Here is a 14,196-nt window from a genome sequence, read left to right as displayed (position 1 = left end):
GCTCTTCCATAAATATTATATTCAATATAACTGCACTCCCATAAACGCAGTGCATCTTCAGGGTTAGTCACTAACTATTGCCAATTAGAGTAACTAGGGAACTAAAAACTTTGTGGGACAAAAGTTGCATAGGACAACTGGGGTCATAATATGACGATGGTTTTTTGTTGCTGAGTGGAGTCGCGTCATAGATATGAAGGTCAACTTTGATTTTTTTTAAATGCAATGCTATAGTTTGGTACTTGTTTTCTGATAGCAGATATCGAGGCGAATCCAATTATATGTAACAGTAAGGTCTTTGAAGGTCACAAAGGTTACATGAAAGTCCATTTACAGAAGGTGTTCGAAGTGATGTCCATTGGTATCAATGCGGTGCTGCAATCTTCTCATCGTGGGTTGAGTGGTATTCCTTATCACATCGGCACTTATCGGAGCACATGCTCTGACAATTCTCTCTCGCATATCTTCAGGTTTAGTTGGAACGTCTTTATAAACAATGTCTTTTACGAATCCCCACAAGAAAAGATCCGGAGGCGTCTAGTGTGGCGAACGAGCCGGACACGACACATCTTCTCAGCGTCCAATCCAACGATTTGGGAAATGTCTCTGCAACTCATTTCTAGCCATCAGCGAAAAATGTGCCGGACACCCATCGTGTTGATACCACATTCTGTTCCTTGTTCCTAAAGGTATTTATTTCAATAACAGACCTAATGTTTCTTGCAGGAAAGTGTTTTACTTCCTACCATTAAGATTTCCTTCAGTGAAATAGGGGCCTATAATTCTGTCCTCCATAATCCCACACCATGCATTCACCGATCACGGTTTTTGGGGTGCAACTTGCCGCAGCCAACATGGATTTTCAGTTGCTCAATAATGCATGTTATGCAAATTAACATTTCCATGGTTCGTGAATGTAGCCTCGTCAGTAAATAAAATCAAATTAAGAAATGTGTCATCACTCTTAATCTGAAGTTGAGTCCATCGGCAGAATTCAGTGCGACGCACACAATCTGTACCAGTTAATTCTTGGTGAAGACTGATGTGGTAAGGATAATATTTATGGCGAAGCAGAACACGAACTACACTACTCTGGCTCATGCCACAACCACACAACCACAGTGGCAAGAGTGCCAATTTCCGTTTCCTCGTTAGTACCTTTCGTTTGCCGGATATGTTTCCGATGCGTTAAAGATCCAGTTATTCTCAATTAATCATACACAGATTTAAATGTGTAGGGTGAGTATGTTGAGGATATCTTGCAGCGTATAAGTCTCTAACTCTCACTGAATAACGTCGCATTTAAAAACACAAAGCTGATATTCATATCTCTGACGCGACCCTACATAGCAATAAAAAACCAACGTCATATTATGGCCCCGTTGTCCCATGGAACGTTTGTCCCACAAACGTTTCAGCTACTATCATACTTTCGGAGTTATTCTAGGTGACAATAGTTAGTGACTCACCCTGTATATGTACCTTACACAGAACCCGTAGAGTGCAAGGTCGCAAAAGGCCAAAGATGTTTACGACATTTGACATCTCATACAATGTCTATCATGCAACCACAATATTGGCTGTTAATAACAACAGGAGGTTGAACAGAAGATATCTAGCGCCGAACACAGCATGAGGCTACGGAGCGTAGTTGAACTGCTTAGTCGACGAGTAACTCACAACAGTGATACAATGCTAGCGATGTTGTTATAAAGCAGTGGAGCGGTAACGATAAACAGAGAAAACTCTGTATTATATCAACAAAAAGTTACCATAGTTGACGTTTCGCCAGAAAGGAAGCCACGCAACTTCGCAGAGTGAGAAAGAAGTGGCAGACGAAACATTAGCGTTTCTGCAAGACGAGTCATATGCACAATTGGGCGGACAATGTACACTCTTTGACATAAAACTCGACCGGCGGCCGGCCGCTTCAGAGGCTAATTCCGCGCCGATCGCGACATGGGACAAAAAAACTGGCCAACTCGCTAATTCTCTAAGTCCGGTTATCTGCACAATCTGGCAACACTGTAGACTGCGGCACTTCCTGGAGGAAAACTTGTCCCAAGATAGAGAGACTCTAGGCTGATTACGCCTGTGGTCTAGCGGTAGCGTGCGTCGTTTCTGTTCATAATGTCAGTGGATTGAGAGCAGCTGGCATAAAATATTTTTATAGCTTCTTCTGTCTGAATGCTGAAGACGTGAATGTAATGGTAGCGCAGATTCAATCTATTTCGCTTTGTGACACACCGATATCAAAATTTTATCTAGTAACGATTTTGCGGCAGATTTCCTGCAGACTGTCCTCCTCTGGACGCCGTATGCGGCAAAGCTCCGGGACCCATTTGCTGGCTACTGGCAGCGGCCGTGGCGACAGCAGCGGCGCTGCACTCCCCCGTTCTTTATCGAAAGCGCCTGCTACCGCTCATCGCTTTTGACGATTTAAAACGCTTTATTATTAAATGTTGCTCCACAGAAAATTTCTACAATTTCCATTCACGCTCAAAAGCAACGGAGACAGACGCCTTGATTAGTAGGCGGGTAATCGGCACGAGCTGAGTATGGCCCGAAATTAATTTTATAGACTGGGACGAAATTAAACCACATCACTACATTCGATGAATTTATAAATGCTTCATACCTCGTTTCTTTTCCTTTCAAACTTAATTATTTGTGCAACTTTTGGTCAATGTTTGGATTGTTTCGTCAAGCCAGAGTGAGCGTCTGTGGTGTATAGTGTATTGTTTCATTCCTTATGGTAAGTCTATGCGATAAACCGTGTGAATACCTTGCAATGCATGCTCTGTAGCAGTGCAGGCACACTGCACATTTGGAGTTCCATGTATGGGTTCATGAAGTATTTATTGTTGATCGGAAGTGATAGTTAAGGTCATCAGATTTAAACCAGAAAAATGTGTCGTTTTGAAGGTTTCAGAGAACGGAAAGGAATTGCTAACGCCGGTGTTAGAAAACGTCTACAGTTAAATGCTATTGCAAAAATTTAGAAGATGGGAACTATATTAATGAACATGTGCACTTCATAAACAACCTTCTGACATGTTAGACCTATATGACGAACAAAGCTCAAATTTATATCGTTGACAGTCGGTTTGAATCTTTTCAGGACCTATTTTACAGTGAAGCACCTTGGAATTTGCAAAGCAGAAATCCATGATATTAACTTAATTTGCTAAGTCGAAATCGGACGAAGATTGATGTTTAAAGGTATTCTTCAGATTTCGCATAAGAAATTTTTACTAGCAGTTTGCAACTCCATTAATTAAAATGGAAAATAAAAGGTTGTAGGCAGCGGCTTCTACCGTGATTCGAACTTATAGTACAAGCACTGCAACGCACAAGGGAACCTCTGAGCTAACGACACACTGGCGGCCAGAGGCGGACTATAGTCACTGCGATGTTGCCTGAGCCTCAAAACGCAACCTTAAACACACAAACAGAGGAGGTGGAGATTACTGTTTTAACGTCCCGTCGACAACGATGTCATTAGAGACGGAGCACAAGCTCGGATTAGGGAAGGATGGGGAAGGATATCGGCCGTGCCCTTCCTAAGGAACCATCCCGGCATTTGCCTGAAGCGATTTAGGGAAATCATTGAAAACCTAAATCAGGATGGCCGGGCGCGGGATTGCACCGTCGTCCTCCCGAATGCACACACAAACAGGTGTTACTTATGTGAAGAACGCCGTTCTTGGAGTCCAGAAATTAAATATACTTTCTAATTGTGTCATCTTGCAGTGGATTATATCGTACGAGTCTTCGATGTGGAAAACGAATGTCAAGTGAATTTAGCGAGGTAACGCCGACCTACACCCGGAAGTAAATGCACTATCAGAGTGTTGACAAATACTTGCTACGACGCTGCCATTTCTCGGCTCTCTGACGAGGCAGCTCTTCAGCGAAATGCTTGCCGTGATTCTCCGATACGGTTCTTCAGAGTGGAGACGCGCGCGCACGTTTGGTTTTTATGCGGCGTTCTCCCCTGATGGTTTCTGACGTCGCCTTGTGAGCTATGTATACATATGAGACATTCAATTATCATTAATCCAGAATGATACAAGTTTCAGCTTCCGGCGTGGAAGAAGGCTGTTGACGCCGACATTATATCATTTCAACGTAGGGAAAGCAAAACGGATCATTCAATGTTTCTCATTCAACATAAAGCATGTGAGATAAATTTCCGTAACGTTCATAATCATCTAAAAATACAAACGAAGTAAAAATACAACGGAAGCTTATTCGAATTGAATATAATGTAAGATACCAAACGCTTTGCACCCCTCGATGTCGAATTTGTCCACTTGCAATCGTTTGCAGCATGCACATAGAATGTCATGATTACCACGAGAATGAAGAAATATGTTGGTAAGGATGGAAGCAAGAAGAGACGCAGTCAACAAATATTCTATTCCTCATGGCATTCATTTCATTTGACACGTAAGAAGAGGTAAAGCGGGAATTTACTTTCGTTAACACGAAAGATATGCCGCACATATTGATAACGAGGAAGTCTGCGTCTTCATACGTTTCCTCCTTGAAATCTGTATGCTCTATTATATACTAAGTAGCCCGATCATTGTTTCAGTAATGTTACCCTCTTGTTTGACCCTGTAACGATGAACAGATTCCAAATGCATGTCTCTGCGTGAAAGTAGCTGTTCGAACCCTTCCTGGGTTGTTTTTTTGTGTTTTATTGCTTGGAATTCCTGAAGCAGACCACTGTGCCTTCCCCCCTCGTGGGTTAGGTCTCAAAACTAAACCGCTTTGTATCCAATGGCATAATTTATTCATACTGCATCAGCATAAGACTCTTGCGAGTGAGAGAATGACAATAACAATCGTAACAAGAACAAGCAAATAATGAATGATGTTTATTCCAACGCAGAACGAGAATGGCTTTAAATATAAAAATCTATATCTATATCCATATCTATTGATCTTTGAGTTGGCACAATGCAAATATATTCTTAGCATTTAGTTACTGAATTTAGTTCTGGATGTTTGAAGAGAAAAGGAAAAGTCGGTACTTCTCGCTAGTGTAATATAATGTGAACCAGCAACTACCCTTTCCTTAGATCATGACTCAAGCAGGTCCTCAAGTAGGCACTGCTGCCTTCTGTTCCCTGACATTGCTCTGATGACGGTTAATGCAGATAGTTCCGATTATGAAATACAAAACGTATTGCAGATTAGTTCCTAGGATAGTAACATTAAATTTGCGTTGTAGACGGCACATGAACGTGACGGCTATCCATATTACTCATCAATATAAAAAGACAATATTTTGGGAATTTAGCAGGATTACTCAAAATGAATTCTGAAATTGGGTGACTGACCGCACAGGTGCTAAACGTCGTCAAGAGTATACGATGTCCTAATCGCATTAGGAATATGAAGATCGTCTTCGACAGCTCGCAACTTTCACATTGCTATCTCCACCCTACTCCAGACAGCTCTCGGTGGAGTTGCACTACGTTGCCGATGTTATGGAAGGCCTTCAAACCGACAACAGACCACATATTGAAAAATACAAGCGAATTCTCTTGCAGCGTAAGCTTATTGTAACTAATCTAAAAATTATTGGAGAGGAACATTCAAGAAAAGTAAAATGTTACACACTGTTGACGTCAAACGGACATTATCTATGTCCTGTCTTGTGTCCTACTCAACTATAAGTGTACTATGAAAACGATTATATATAATGGATTATAAGGTAATGCATTGATACCAGATGGCGGGGGCCGGCCGATGTGGCCGTGCGGTTCTAGGCGCTTCAGTCTGGAACCGCGTGACCGCTACGATCGCAGGTTCGAATCCTGCCTCGGGCATGGATGTGTGTGATGTCCTTAGGTTAGTTAGGTTTAAGTAGTTCTAAGTTCTAGGGGACTGATGACCTTAGAAGTTAAGTCCCATAGTGCTCAGAGCCATTTGAACCATTTGAACTATTTAACACAAAATGACATTAAAAATTTAAGTTATTCACGAGCAGCTAGTTGAGAATATGTATGAACATTAAATGACACGACGAACCGTCTTGTTCTGCATATGGATTCAAACCCAGCTCATGCAGACTAAGCAAAGATTTAGTGACTGACGGAAACTAACAGTCATTCCTGATTAGGCATACAGAGAGTGATATACCTCGATTTTAGACAGTATCAGTTAGCAAATATCAACTTTAAATTGCATAACGCAAACATTTTTAACAGACGCGAATTCCTACCCAGCATCTATTGTCCCTGTTAACGAACTACGAGAGACGTTAAATATTGCTTCTTCACAAGTAACTTACTTGAAATGCCGTGAGGTAAAGCTGTGTGTTGGACACGGATTCGAACCCGGAACCTAATCGGATTGCTATCGACGCACAGTCAAATGTGACATATCGGAATTTCGCGGCAGTAACTAGATGTTTTAACTGAAATGACGAGACGAAACATTGATTTTTTTCCTTCCCAGGACTCCAACCCGGCACCTATCGCTGTTATATTCTAGAGAAAACTAACGTTAAATATGGGTTTGTTGCACCAGCAGTGACATGTGAGCATGTTTGAACTGAAATAATATGACGAAGAGTTCAGCGCTCACTGGGAATAGAGCCCCACACATATCGTTGTTGACTACACACAAAGAGACGTCAGCTACCGAATTTTTCTCCACCAGCTGCTCAGAATAGCATCTTGAACTTACAGTCATCTCGCAAATAGTTCTGTGTCTCACTGGGAGTTAAAAATGTCAGATATCGTTAGTGTTGACAGCGAATGAAAATACATTAAAAATCAAAATTATTATCCACCAGCAGATAGGTGTTCGCATGCTAGAGCTTGATAATACATAATTAAATCTTTAGTGCCGGGCCAGGATTCGATCCCATTCACGCATAATATGTGAAGGTGTTGAGGAATCTGCAGTTTTGAACAAACAACAAATTGTAGCCGAGCTGTATTGCCACGAAGGGATCAAATTCCGCGTTAAGGGCGGTCTGAGTTGCATTCCCAGTTCAGAACCAATTTTATCGACATACAGAAGCTCAAATAAAAGATGGAATAAGTGTCCTGTGACCATACATAGCGTTTGTGTCGTCACTTGAAATAAATAACTAGTATAAGAAAGGTTACTGGTGATAGAGCTTCTACATGTCGCCACTCCAGACTTTATTGTGGTTCAACCTACCGTCTACTTGGTAAAGAAGGAATATCATCTTTAATGTGAATTTTCAGACCACGCAGCCATTATATCTCCTTCACTTGGTGTAGTCAGGAGAGAATGGAATCTGTCTCTCCCTATCTAAAATCATTGACAGAAGTGGGAATCGAACCCAGACCATAGGTATAACAACAACCATCCGTCCAACAGACCACGAAATCCTCTTCTCTGCGAGTCATTTTTCTATCGTAACGCAGTTGCGCCACACTGGATGAGAATTCTGACACACAGGCTCCCTGTAGTAATTTGCAGCATGTTCAGTAAATTCATTTACTTGGTTGACCGAATCACCATGAACTAGTTGCCTCGGCTACCCAGTGCATACATTCGACTATTTTGTAATCACAGAAATAAAATCACGTTACTGCCACCTACACACAACTGCCAACATTGTAGGATGCAGAAGTTTAAATAGGAAGTGTTCCTTTCCACTTGAGCTATTCTATTGCGCTATCTGTTACTAGAAAACGTCGTTCAGTCCAAAAGAAAAGCTGTAACTGTTTGTCTCTCATATGCATAATCTCACAGTGCTGTGGAATCCAAAAGTTCTGGAGGAATAGTTGCCGAGCTCTGGAGCTGTTGTAGCTACGTGTCAGCTTGTAGCATAGATAAGATGTCGCGAGTTCGAATACATTCAGTGCTACATTTTTTAAAACGCAATTCTGCTCTCTGCTGAAGTTATCAATCTAATGGAACTTTGAACATAATTCCCTTCACTTCTCAACCCAAAGTAGTCGCATGTGGAAAAAGGACTAACTACTGTGACATTTTGTTCTATTCAGGTTTAATAGACAGCAGGCAGCAGATGCATCTCGAAGATGTGCAGGGAGAGCGCATCGTGCCATAATATGTCAGAAAAGTATTTTCTACATTAGCCGTCGTGTGGTAGCGATATTTTATTCTTCTTCAAACTTTGATTGACAGCTTTAACTCAGAACAAATTTTCTACATGCATGTAATCAATAAACTGCATGTGCATTGTCAGACTGTCATAGGTAACATCAGAGAATTCGCATATATCGTTGATGATTAATTTCTCTCTCATGTTTACTATTGTTTTAACAACACTAAAGGAAACCTTACGAAAATTGTGCACTGTATTATAAGAACTGAAATAAAACTAACCATGATAACCTTACGACGAAAGTATCTGTACACAAGCATGCCTCTATCGACACGAATTAGTAAAATACTACTCACTTAGATTTTGATTGGGTCTGTGTTTAATTGGTATGCTGTGTCATACTCAAGAGGTATGCAAATGTGGCATTTCATAAATATAGTTACGTATTCCTAGAAACCCAAAATTCGCTTGTCAGCAGCGGAAAGAGGCGTTACCTGTTGTGCAGCATTGTAAGTTTTTCAACATTGCACTATGAGCTGAAAGCATTTTCTTGCGACTTCCTTATTGATGTTTGATCTGACTGCTTGTAGCTCTTTCACAGAATGGATAAAAACGTTTCAGTCAGTGAGACTGGAACTGCAAACCGTAACAGACGCTGTTTCACAGGTCAGCACGTTACCACAGAGCTGGCGAGGAGGTATGGGTCTCTGCTTCCTATTACGACGGCAATAGTAACTAGAACTCGTAAACCGCTATTTAAAGGTCGGGATTAGTTGCGAGTTCCACCTGCAACGACTTTCCTGGGCTGAAAACCGTAAATTTTCAATCTTTTGTTACCCTTCAAGCTATAATAACTCAGATTATTCAATGGAAATGACAGGTAAAATCAAGTGAACTTTGAGGCTTAATTCCGTGCACACCAGGAAGTAACTCGTCGATCACAGAGTTGCCAAACATACGTTGCCTTGTTGCCAAATCTCAGTTACAGTACCAGCAGGAAGGAGACGAACCGATGTGATCCTACAGCGGTCTGGGAAGTGACCATAGCTGGTGTCTCCAAGTCGCGGCTGCTACGGCCTGGAATACGTAATGCGTCTGATTCGCTTTCTGTAACTAGGTTTAGGGACTGGAGCGTAGTTACTAATAATACTCAGAACTGACTGCAAACTGAGCATCATCAATCAGTAACTCTCATTGTTGTTTTTATATTTCTTTCGTAAGTGCACTCAAAACTAAGAAAGTCATTCACAGGCGTTTTCGTGCCTCGCTGATAGTCGAGCACAACATACAAATAAAAATAAAAAAGAATGTGTGTGTGTGTGTGTGTGTGTGTGTGTGTGTGTGTGAGAGAGAGAGAGAGAGAGAAATAAAAAGCAATGAGAGAGAGTGTAAAAAATTGTTGTAAAGAAATTGAATCATGGTATTTAAAGAAATCTTTCATTAAAATGACACGTTCCACATCATTACGAAATGTCGTATTCATGATCTATGGAACAAGAGTTAATCTAATGTAATCTAATCACATCATATTGATGATTAGCCATGAAGAGTCATGAATTACCGAAATTTTTGCCAATACCAGTAACCAAATCTAAACTTGAAAATAAAAGACGACAGTTTTTGTAATAAACCGTGACTCCTATCAAAACCCTTTCATCTAACCACGAAAGATGTCGGATATACCTCCATTCTGAAGTAACAAAGTGTGCATGCATTTAAAGATGAAGTGCATGATGTGAAGTTCTGTGACGGAGATACGAACCCAACACGTAATCCGATTGTTAACTAAGAAAAATCAAATGTTACGTATCGGTTTTTCTTACGAGCCGCTAGGTGTCTGAATCTAAAATAAGGATAGAAACTTTTGTGCCTAAGCGACAATCGAACTGCACACCTACCGTGCATCCACGAATATAGCTTAAGTATCAGTTGCTTACTCATGAACAGTAAGATGTGTGCGTGTTTGACCAGAAATAACGACACCTGTTGTGATTGTTGGCAACACATGAACAGACATTGAAATTGCGCGTTAATTTTCACTAGCAGGTGAGTGTGCACTTGATAAAGCTAGAAATGAAATTATGAATATTTTTGTACTGGATCAGGTTTCAGACCCTCATACTTACCTTTGGAGGAGACCTAGAGAAGATTGCAGTCTTGGGAAAAGGAACGAAATGACTGAACTATACTGTTCCGAGAGATTCAGATCCTCGAAAGAGGAGATACGAATTCGAATCACAGTCCAGCACCAAATTTTTAAACGTCTCTAGTTCAATTAAGTACAAGTAAAATAAGAGCCCTGTCCCTTTAAATGGCTATCGGTTCATCAAATAAAATAAAATTTTCTAATGTAAGTAAGCTTACTGGCGACTGTATTTCTTTTTACCATGACTTCCGCTGTGTCATTTCCCAACGTAAACCGGCTCTGCCCAGTTGATAATGAAGGAGCGTGATGTTTAATGCGGATTCTGGATTATAACGTCTTTCTCTTGAGGTAACCAGAGGTAAAATAAATCTGTTTGTGCCTCTTAAAAGTAAATGCCTGAACCCACGCATTGCACCTGTGATAGCTCGTTCCATCAGACCATTGTGGCCACATTACCCAACCCCAGGAGTGTGCTGTAACGGATGATGTGCTAGCTTACAAAATTAGTCACGGTGGAAAAAATGCGAGTCTATTAAATGGTCAAGTAGAAGCAAGCTTCTGACGCAGAGATTATGCTATTCTCATGTCAGCAGGATGTAAAGACTCTTCTAGGCATCATAGGCTGGATGTGAAGCCATTTTGATTTTTCACAAATTCAGCAAATTTCTTAGTTCGAGAAAATCCACTGTGAAGTGTGAAGTTGCCGGATAATTCGATTATTACTGTTATTATTAATATCATTTTATTCATACTGCTGCTGTAACACAAGTGCTTGAACATCATTTAGTGCCTTTTGGTCACTATAGAAGTAGTTTCCCAAGAACAGGTTCTTTCCCTGTCTACGGAATACTTTTCATGTTAATATCAAACACCAGCAATTACTCGTAGATTACATTAAAACTAAAGTAATTGACGAAGACGTTACTTGGTAACAAAAACGCACTGCCTTTCTTCATTTACTTTCGCCTAGAAATGGCTATCGAGTACTGACAAACCAAAAGGCAAGAGATCTTACTGCCTTCCGATATACGTTGCTGTTAGTTCTTCCACATGATTTGGTCGACATGACCTGTTTCAAGTAGTGTATGACAGACAGTGTTTTAGAAAATCTATTGTTTCCCTTTGCAATAAACAGAAGTATTTTCATTCTAAGCTGTCCAAGTACATAATTTTCGCAATATTAGTGCAAATTTAATATTCGCTTCTATAATGTATAAAAGTATTTCACAGTCGCAAAACTCGCATCCGAAACGTTGACCTTACACTTAGTCGCTGACCATAAATTCTAGCTCAGAGTGACAAAAGTTTAAATAACCTAATGTAGCGAAGGCTGTTTGCCAGTGCTCTTTATCGCCGGAAAATACGCAATTGACTCATTTGGCTCCATAAGTACACTGTAACACTAATTTCTGTGTGAAATTTGTCAGTAAGCTTTCGCCTTCCAACCGGCAAAATACGGAAGAGTACGGCCGGTAAACAATTCACAAACCACGATTTAGTGCCGATAGGACGATTTCTTTAAACATTGTCGAAGCTGAGGGAATTTAGTTTCTGCTTAAATCGTCTTAAGCAGCAACGTTCACAGATATCTCAAATAGGAAAAATCTGAATATCCAGGTACGAAGGTTGTAAAACAAACTTCCCACAGTTTGTGTCAGGTTGATCTTTTCGTCTGGTAACACTGCTTAAGTATTTTGTCTAAGAGGTATCACAAGTAGTATCCCTGTAGCTGTGGGAATCATTGGTTGAAAACGAGTTTAACACCAATAGGTACAGTGCTGCTATATTTTCACAATTATTATCAACCTAAGTCTGAGTTCATCCACAAACTGAGGCGTATTTATAATATTGAAGCTAGACTGTGTATCCTTGTCTTTCTTGAGTGGTCATTGAAAGGCGTTTACACACACGTATACAATACTATGAATACTTCGAACGCTATGGTTAACGTTGCTCTCATAAACTACTTTTTTTTTAAATTCTTCTGGGTCTTAAGCGTGCAATATGTGTTGTAGATACAGTCTCAGACCAAAAAATTGACCGCCGAGTCGTTCACGTAAGGTGGACAATACAGTCATGCTCCTCTCAGAATTCTGTGTCTGGCAATATGCTCGATCTAGCAACAGGTAGACTGCGGCACTTCCCAGAGGAAGTCTTGACTCCAGTCTTAGTACATTACTCTTGACTACGACCGCAGTCTTGAGGTTAAACGCGAGACCAGCTAATATGATATTGTAGATTCGCTTGAATTACACTCATAGCTTCAGCACCGAGAGGAAAGGGGCGATAAAAATTTTGTCGATATGTGCTTTCGGTCGCCAGACGTCATATTAGCTGGTCTCGCGTTTTAGCTCAAGACTACGGTCGTGTTCCATCAGCGGTATGAATAAAATGATAGTAATAATAACAGTAATAATCGAATTATCCGGCAACTTCACACTTCACAGTGGATTTTCTCGAACTAAGAAATTTGCTGAATTTGTGAAAAATCAAAATGGCTTCACATCCAGCCTATGATGCCTAGAAGAGTCTTTACATCCTGCTGACATGAGAATAGCATAATCTCTGCGTCAGAAGCTTGCTTCTACTTGACCATTTAATAGACTCGCATTTTTTCCACCGTGACTAATTTTGTAAGCTAAGCACATCATCCGTTACAGCACACTCCTGGGGTTGGGTAATGTGGCCACAATGGTCTGGTGGAACGAGCTATCACAGGTGCAATGCGTGGGTTCAGGCATTTACTTTTAAGAGGCACAAACAGATTTATTTTACCTCTGGTTACCTCAAGAGAAAGACGTTATAATCCAGAATCCGCATTAAACATCACGTTCCTTCATTATCAACTGGGCAGAGCCGGTTTACGTTGGGAAATGACACAGCGGAAGTCATGGTAAAAAGAAATACAGTCGCCAGTAAGCTTACTTACATTAGAAAATTTTATTTTATTTGATGAACCGATAGCCATTTAAAGGGACAGGGCTCTTATTTTACTTGTACTTAATTGAACTAGAGACGTTTAAAAATTTGGTGCTGGACTGTGATTCGAATTCGTATCTCCTCTTTCGAGGATCTGAATCTCTCGGAACAGTATAGTTCAGTCATTTCGTTCCTTTTCCCAAGACTGCAATCTTCTCTAGGTCTCCTCCAAAGGTAAGTATGTGGGTCTGAAACCTGATCCAGTACAAAAATATTCATAATTTCATTTCTAGCTTTATCAAGTGCACACTCACCTGCTAGTGAAAATTAACGCGCAATTTCAATGTCTGTTCATGTGTTGCCAACAATCACAACAGGTGTCGTTATTTCTGGTCAAACACGCACACATCTTACTGTTCATGAGTAAGCAACTGATACTTAAGCTATATTCGTGGATGCACGGTAGGTGTGCAGTTCGATTGTCGCTTAGGCACAAAAGTTTCTATCCTTATTTTAGATTCAGACACCTAGCGGCTCGTAAGAAAAACCGATACGTAACATTTGATTTTTCTTAGTTAACAATCGGATTACGTGTTGGGTTCGTATCTCCGTCACAGAACTTCACATCATGCACTTCATCTTTAAATGCATGCACACTTTGTTACTTCAGAATGGAGGTATATCCGACATCTTTCGTGGTTAGATGAAAGGGTTTTGATAGGAGTCACGGTTTATTACAAAAACTGTCGTCTTTTATTTTCAAGTTTAGATTTGGTTACTGGTATTGGCAAAAATTTCGGTAATTCATGACTCTTCATGGCTAATCATCAATATGATGTGATTAGATTACATTAGATTAACTCTTGTTCCATAGATCATGAATACGACATTTCGTAATGATGTGGAACGTGTCATTTTAATGAAAGATTTCTTTAAATACCATGATTCAATTTCTTTACAACAATTTTTTACACTCTCTCTCATTGCTTTTTATTTCTCTCTCTCTCTCTCTCTCACACACACACACACACACACACACACACACACACACATTCTTTTTTATTTT

Source organism: Schistocerca cancellata, chromosome 8, assembly GCF_023864275.1.
Source record: "Schistocerca cancellata isolate TAMUIC-IGC-003103 chromosome 8, iqSchCanc2.1, whole genome shotgun sequence".
NCBI classification, from domain to species: domain Eukaryota; kingdom Metazoa; phylum Arthropoda; class Insecta; order Orthoptera; family Acrididae; genus Schistocerca; species Schistocerca cancellata.
The sequence above is the reverse complement of the archived record's forward strand: the minus strand, read 5'-3'. Positions refer to the sequence as shown.